The 8,504-nt window shown below is 35.8% G+C and overlaps 1 pseudogene; it reads left to right on the forward strand.

Moving 5' to 3' along the window:
- LOC108291547 overlaps window positions 1-8,498 on the forward strand; it is a 34,106-nt pseudogene extending 25,608 nt beyond the window's left edge.
- The last annotated feature ends 6 nt before the right edge of the window (window positions 8,499-8,504 follow it).

An 8,504-nucleotide genomic window follows, 5' to 3' on the forward strand; every position in this document is an offset into this window, starting at 1 on the left:
TCGCCATTCTAACTGGCGTAAGATGGTATCTCAACATGGTTTTGATTTGCATTTCTCTAATGACCAGTGATGATGAGCATTTTTTCATGTTTGTTGGCCTCATCAATGACTTCTTTTGTAAAATTTTCATACCCTTCACCCACTTTTGAATGGGTTTGTTTGTTTTTTTCTTGTAAATTTGTTTTAGTTCTTTGTAGATTCTAGATATTAGCCCTTTGTCAAATGGGTAGATTGCAAAAAATTTTTCCCATTCTGTCGGTTGTCGGTTCACTCTAATGATTGTTTCCTTTGCTGTACAGAAGCTCTGGAGTTTAATTAGATCTTTTACTCTTGGCCTCAAGTGATCCTCTCCACCTCAGCATTCCAAAGTGCTGTGGTTACAGCACTGCACCTAGCTCCCCAATTTTTAAGTCTTCTTTAAACACTCTTATCATTTTTCCATACTTTTCAATGTCCAGGCATTAAAGTCTTTTGGTAGATTTATTCCTAAGTATTTTATGTCTTATAACACTATTATAAATTGATTTTTGAAATTTTTCTGCTTCTGCTAGTAGGATCTAAAAATAAATTGATTTCTGTATTGATCTTGCACCTTGAGATGTTGATAAACTGATTTATTAGTTCTAGTAGTTGTTTTATAAATTCTCTGTAAAAATAATGTCATATGTAAATGACAGTTTTATTTCTTCTTATCGAATTGGCATGCCATTTATTTCCTTTTCTTGACTTATTGTAACAACTAGATCACCAGTACAATGTTGAATAGAAATGATGGGAGTAGATATCCTTGCTTTTTTTCCGATCTTAAGGTGGAGAAAACTTTAATGATGAAATTCACTATTTCATTACTAAATATGATGCTAGATGTAAGTTTTGGGAGATGCCTTTCATCAGATTAAGGAAGTTCCCTTCTATACCTACTTGAGAGTTTAAAAATTCATAAACGGGTATTGATTTTTCGAATGCTAATTCTCCATCTATTTTATGTTGTTAATTTGATTGGTTAAATTGATTTGTTTTTTCCAAAATTTTGTTGTGAAAAATTATTTTCAAATGTATGGCCAAGGTGAAAGAATTTTTTGGTGAACCATATACCCACCAACTACATCATACCATTAATCTTTTACTGTACTTGCTTTATCATATATTTATTTCTCTATCCATCCCTTTACTCATCCATCTTACATTTTTAATTTATTTCAAAGTAAATGCTTTGGTATGAATTGACTACAGTGCGTTGACCTGTTTTTGAATGTTAAATTAACTTTGTACCTGAATTCCTTAGATAACTTCATTTGGTCAGGGTGCATTTTTAAAATGTATTGTTAGTTTTGATTTCCAAATAATTCTTAAAGGAGTTATATGTCTGCGTTTGTGAGTGATATTGGCCTATAATTTTCTTTTCTTGGTTTTGGTAAAATGATTATGGTGGCCATATAAAATGAGCTGAGAAATGTCTCCTTCTTCTCTGTTTTCTTAAAAAGGTTGTGTAGGATTGATAACGTATCTTCTCTACAAGTTTGATGGAATTAACCAGTGAAAATATCTGGCTTGGAACGGTCTTTGTGGGGAGATTTTCTATAAAAAATTCAATTTTTTAATAGATATATGGCTATTTAGACTTACTATATCATCTTGTGTTAATTTTAGTAGTATTTTTAAATCATTTGGCTCTTTCATCTAAACTGTTGAATGTATTGGCATAAAGTTTATCATAACATTCTCTTATTTCCTGTGAGATAGCCATAGGATCTGTAGTGATAATCTCTCTATCATTTTTGGTATTGGCTATTTGTGTTTTAACTCCTTTTTTTGGGATCAGTCTTCTTAGGTGTTTATGGATTGTATTAGTCGATTTGAAGACTCATCTCTTGGCTTTGCTAATTCTCTCTATTGTTTGTCTGTTTTCCACCACATTGACTATTGCTGTTTATTTTTCCCTACTTCTCCTTTCATTAGGGTTAATGTGCTCTTCTTTTTCTAGTTTCTTAGAAAAAGATGAACTTAGATAATGGTTTTGATTATTACTTCCTTTCTAACATAAACATTTCAAGCTATAAATTTTCCTCTAAGCCTTGCTTTAAGTACACCCCACCAATTTTAATTCTTATCACTTTGGAAAATATTCTAATTTTCATTGTGACTTCTTCTTTGATCCATGAGTTACTCAGAGGATATTGTTTAATTTTCAAATATCTTGAGGCTTTTCTAGATATCTTATTGTTTTTAATTCTGCTGTTGTTGCCATAGAACATATTCTGAGATTTCAATCTTTTGGAATTGATTGTTGTTTTATGGCCTAGTATTTGGTTTATTTTTGATTAATATTCTGTATGCATTTGAAAAAATGTATAGTCTCATTTGTTGGGTGTAGAATTTCATAAGTAGTAGTTATGTCAATGTGGTTGATAATGTCATTCATATTTCCTATATCTTTTCTGATGTTTTTCTATCTCATCTATTATTTACTGAGTGAGGTATGTTAAAATCTCCAACTATGATTTTGGTCTTGCCCATTTCATTTGACCTGACAGTTTTTGCTTCATATATTTTGAAGCTATGTGGTTATGTCTTTTCACAACTACATTTTTCTGATATATTGACCCCCTTTTTATAGTGAAATATTCTTCTTTCTCTCTAATAATACTCAATGTCTTACAGTCTATTTTGTCTTGTAATATTGTCACTGGCATTTCTAGGTTTACTGTTTGCAAGGTTTATTTTTTTCCACTAGTTCACTTTGAAACTATATCTTTACATTTAAGCATACACTAGCTAGGCACAGTGGTTCACACCTGTAGTCCCAGTACTTTGGGAAGAAAAAGTCGGAGGTTTTCTTGAGGCTGGGAGTTCAAGGCCAGGCTAGGCAACATAGCAAGACCCTGTCTCTGCAAAAAATTTTAAAATTCAGTGGGTGTGGTGGCACATGCCTGTAGTTCCAGCTACTCAGGGGACTGAGGTGGGAGGACCACATAAGCCCAGGAGTTAGAGGCTGTAGGGGGCTATGATTGTGTGATAGCACTCCAGCCTGGGCAACAGAGCAAGACCCTGTCTCTTAAATAAGTAAATAAAACACATCTTTTGTAGATCACAAGTACTTGGGTCTTGCTTTTTTATCCAATCTGACAATCTCTGGCTTTTAATTAGACTGTTTGGTTCATTTACATATAATGTAATTATTACTATTTATCTAATTATACCCTTTTTCTTTATTCTAATTGTGTCATCTGGTGTCAGTTCTACTCATGCTCCTTTCATGCCTTCTTTTGATTAAAGAAATATTTTGATATTCCATTTTATTTCTTCTATTAGTTTTTAATCTATGCCTCTGATTTTTATAGTGGTTCTGAGGATTATAATGTGAATCTAACTTATCACAAGCTAATGGATGTGCAGTAGAATCTTATGGTTCTAATTTGCATTTCCCTAATGGCTAATAATGTTGAATATCTTTTCTTGTGTTCATTTGCTATTTTATGTCTTCTTTGGTGAAGTGTCTGTTCAAGTGTTTTGGCCATTTTTTAAGTTGGGTTTTTGTTTTCTTGCTGGTGAATTCTCAGAGTTCTTTATATTGTAGATAAAGTCTTTGTCAGATATGTGCTTTGCAATTATTTTCTCAAATTATACCTTGCCTTTTTGTTCCCTTAGCAGTGCCTTTCTAAGGGTAAAAGTTTAAATGTTGATAAAGTTTAATTTCTTGATTTTTTGTGTGTGGATCATGCTTTTGATGTCACATCTAAGAACTCCTTGCCTACTTGTGGTCAAAAATATTTTCTCCTATTTTTTTTCTTTTTATTTATTTATTTATTTTTTGAGACAGTTTCACTCTTGTCACCCAAGCTGGGGTTCAAACAATTCTCCTGCCTCAGCCTCCCAAGTAGCTGGTATTACAGGCATGTGCCACCATGCCCAGCTAATTTTTAGACTTTTAGTAGAGAAGAGTTTTCACCATGTTGGCCAGGCTGGTCTCGAACTCCTGACCTCAGCTGATTCACAATCTTGGCCTCCCAAAGTGCTGGGATTACAGGTGTGAGCCACCATGCCCAGCTTCTCCTATGTTTTTCTGTAGACGTTTAGTACTTTCACATTTGACCTTGAGATGTATGATATATTTTGAGTTAATTTTTGTATAATGAGGGGAGTTTAGGTCAAGGTTCTTTCTTTTTCTTTTCTTTTTTGTTTTTTGTTGTTGTTGTTGGAAATGCTATAATTTCTCAATTGAATTTTTTTTGTCCTTTATCAAAAAATCAGTTGGCCAGATTTCTCAGGATCTGTTTCTGGACTTCATTATTTGTTCCATTGATTTGTATGTCTAATTTTTCACCAATACTACCCTATCTTGATCACTATAGCTTTATGGTAAGCCTTAAAGCCAAGCAATGTGAGATCTTCCACTTAATTATTCTTTTTCAAAATTGTTTTGGATATTATAGTTTTCACATAACTTTTAAAATCAACTTCCCTATCTCTACAAGTTGTAAAATCTATAAATCAGGTTGGGGAGAGCTGATATTTTCTCTTTCTCTCTCCATATAGAGAGATACCAGTTGATCAAATGTCTCTGGGACAGAAAGAGAGAGAAAGAGAGAGAGGGGGAGAGAGAGAGAGAGAGAGAGAGAGAGAGAGAATATCAGTTCTTTCCAAGCTAATTTATCAATTTTACACAATTTCAATCAAAATCCCACTATATATATATATATTTCCATCAAAAAAATATGTAGAGAGAAACTAATACACACACACACACACACACACACACACACACACACACACACGACTCATGATTTAATTATGAGTCTTCCAACACATGAGCACAGTATTTCTCTCCATTTATTTGGGTCTTCTTTTATTTCTTTCATCAGATTTTATACTTTTCAGTATATAGATCCCATGCATATTTTGTTAGATTTATACTAACATATTTCACTGAGGTAGCTATTGTAAATGTTATTGTCTAAAATTTTCAGTTTCTATTTGTGAATTATTCGTGTATAGAAATGCAATTTATTTCTGTGGGTTGACCTTCTATACTGCAACCTTGCTAAAATCACTTATTAATTCTAGGTGTTTTTTTAGTAGATTACTTGGAATTTTCTATGTAGACAATCATCTGTAATCTATGAATAAGGATATTGTATTTCTCTGTTTTCAATCTGTATGATTTTTGTTTTTGTTTTTTCTTTCTTTTTTTTTTTTTAGTTCTTAGGGCTTGATGTTCACATTTTCTTTTTAATTTAATTTTTTTATTATTGAGTTTATGTTCTGGGATACATGTGCAGGATGTGCAGGTTTGTTACATAAGTAAGCATGTGCCATGGTGATTTGCTGCACCTATCAAACCATCACCTAGGTATTAAGCCCTGCATGCATTAGCTATTTATCCTGATGCTCTCCCACCAGACAGGTCCCGGTGTGTGTTGCTCCCCTCACTGTGTCATGTGTTCTTGTTATTTAGCTCCCATTTACTAGCTGGATGTGAGACATGGAGTCAAAGGAGATTATTTCAGGGCTTTAAAATTTAATTACTACCTCGTTGGATTTCAGACTTGCATGGGGTCTGTAGCCCCTTTGTTTTGGCCAATTACTCCCATTTGAAATGGGTGTATTTATCCAATGCCGGTACCTCCATTGTATCTAGAAAGTAACTAACTTGCTTTTGATTTTACAGGGTCACAGGCAGAAGGGACTTGCTTTGTCTCGGATGAGACTATAGACGTGGACATTTAGGTTAAAGCTGAAATAAATTAAGACTTTGGGGAACTGTTAGGAAGGCATAATTGTGTTTTGAAATGTGAGAAAGATGAGATTTGGGAGGGGTCGGGGCAGGGTCATATGGTCTGGCTCCATGTCCCCACCCTAATCTCATCTTGGATTGTAAGCTAAATTGTAATCCCCATGTGTTAGGGACATTGTAATCCAAATTGTAATCCCCATGTATTAGAGGAGGGATCTTGTGGGGGTGATTAGGTCAAGGGAGGCAGTCTCCCCATGCTCTTCTCATGATAGTGAGTGAGTTCTCCCAAGATCTGTTGGTTTTATAAGGGGCTTTCCCCACTTTGCTCAGCACTTCTCTCTCCTGCCACCTAGTGCAAAAGGATGTGTTTGCTTCCCCTTCCACCATGATTGTAAATTTCCTGCAGCCTCTCCAGCCATGAAGAACTGTAAGTCAATTAAACCTCTTTTCTTTATAAATTACCCAGTCTCAGGTATTTCTTCATAGCAGCATGAGAATGGACTAATACAGCATACAAATTGGAAAAGAAGAAGTAAAATTATCTCTGCTCACAGATTACACGATCACTTAAGTAGAAAACCCTCAAGATTCCACATCACACTTCCTGATGTCAAAATATATTACAAAGCTACAGTAGTTGAAACAGTATGGTACTGGCATAAAGACAGGACTACAGAACAGAATAGAGAGCCAGAAATAAACCAAGCATATACTGTCAACTGATCTTTGACAAAGTTGGCAGGAATAGACAATGGGTTAAGAATAATGTCTTCAACAAATGGTGTTGGGAAAGCTGGATAGCCCCATGCAGAAGAACAAAATTAGACCGTTATCTTAGACCATACACAAAAATCAAGTCAAAATGGGTTAAAGACTTAAACTTAAGACCTGAAATAGTATAACTCTTTGAGGAAAACAAGGAAAAATCTCCATGACATTGATCTTGGCAATGATTTCTTAGCTATGACCCCAAAAGCACAGAAAACAAATATAAAAATAAACAAGTGGAACTACATCAAACTAAAAATTTTCTACACAGCAAATGAAACAACAGAGTTAAGAGGTAAAAAGGCAACTTTCAGAATGAGGAAAGATGTTCACGAATCATATAACCTGATTTGAAATGCACAAAAGACTTGAATAAATACTTTCCCAAAGAAGACAAGTGGCCAACAGCTATATGGAAAGGTACTCATTGTCACTAATTATCAAGAAAATGCAAATCAAAACCACACTGAGATATTACCTCACACCTGTAATGAGGGTCATTATTAAAAAATAAAATACAACAGTTACTGGTGAAGATGTAGAAAAATTGAAACTTTTGTTTATAGAAATGTAAAATGGTGCTGCTGCTACAAAGAACAATATGCAGTTTCCTCAAAAGTTAAAAACAGAAATGCCAAAAGTTCCAGCCATCACATTTTGTATATTTATCCAAAAGAACTGAAATCTGGATATACAAAAGGTATTTGCACTCCCATGTTCATTGCAGCATTTTTTTTTCACAACAGTCATGATGTGGAAACAAACTAAATGTCTATCTATGGATGTATGTATAAAGCAAATGTAGTATACAGTGGAATATTAATCAGCATTAAAAAGGAAGGAAATTCAGACATTTTGTAACAATACGGATGAACCCGGAGGATATTATGCTAAGAGAAATAAGCCTGTCACAAAAGACAAATTCTGCATCATCTTACACATGGAATCAAAAATAGTCAAACTCATAGAAGCAGAGGACAGAACGATGATTATCAGGAGCAGGATGAGGGGAAAGTGGGGAGATGTTGGCTAAAGGGTAGAAAGTTTCCATTATGCAAGATGAGTAAGTTCTAGAGCTCTGTAAAACATTGTACATTGCATTCAACAATACTGTACTGCAGGGATCCCCAACCTCTGGGTCAAAGGCAGGTACTGGTGTGTGGCCTGTTAGGAACAAGGTTGCACAGCAGAAGGTGAGCAGCAGACAAGTGAGTGAAGCTTACTCTGTATTTACAGCTGCTCCCCATTACTCACATTACCGCCTGAGTTCTGCTTCCTGTCAGATCAGCGGCAGCATTAGATTATCACAGGAACACAAGCCCTATTGTGAACTGCAGATGTGAGGGATCTAGGTTGCATACTCCTTATGAGAATCTAATGTCTGATGATCTGTCACTGTCTCCCATCACCCCATGATGGGACTATCTAGTTGCAGGAAAACAAGCTCAGGGCTTCTACCGATTCTACATTACGGTGATTGTATAATTATTTAAGTACACATTACAATGTGATAATAATAGAAATAAAGTGCACAATAACTGTAATGCACTTGAATCATCCTGAAACCACTCACCACTCACCCACCAATCCATGGAAAAATTGTCTTCCACAAAACTGGCCCCTGGTGCCAAAAAGATTGGGGACCACTACTGTACTGTATAATTGAAATTTTGTTAAGAGGGTATATCTCTCGAGGATCCAAGATGGCCGTTTAGGAACAGCTCAGGATTGCAGCTCCCAGTGAAAGCGCAGAGGGTGAGTGGACGCCGCATTTTTATTGCTCACAGTTAGGCAATCCCCAGGCGGAGGAGCTCCACAGGTCACCAGCGCGGCTGTTTCGGCCAGCGCGGCTATGCCGGCCGGTGCCGCTGCTTTGCCCCGCGCGGCTGCTTTGTCGGCGCCCCGGAGCAGCAGTTCTCCGTACAAAATACACCGGTCCGGGTGCCCTTTTGGCTGGCGATTGGAGCCACGGGAAGTCGCCCATTCGTCTGTTTAAAAAGGG

Source organism: Cebus imitator, unplaced genomic scaffold (assembly GCF_001604975.1).
Source record: "Cebus imitator isolate Cc_AM_T3 unplaced genomic scaffold, Cebus_imitator-1.0 Scaffold458, whole genome shotgun sequence".
NCBI classification, from domain to species: Eukaryota; Metazoa; Chordata; class Mammalia; order Primates; family Cebidae; genus Cebus; species Cebus imitator.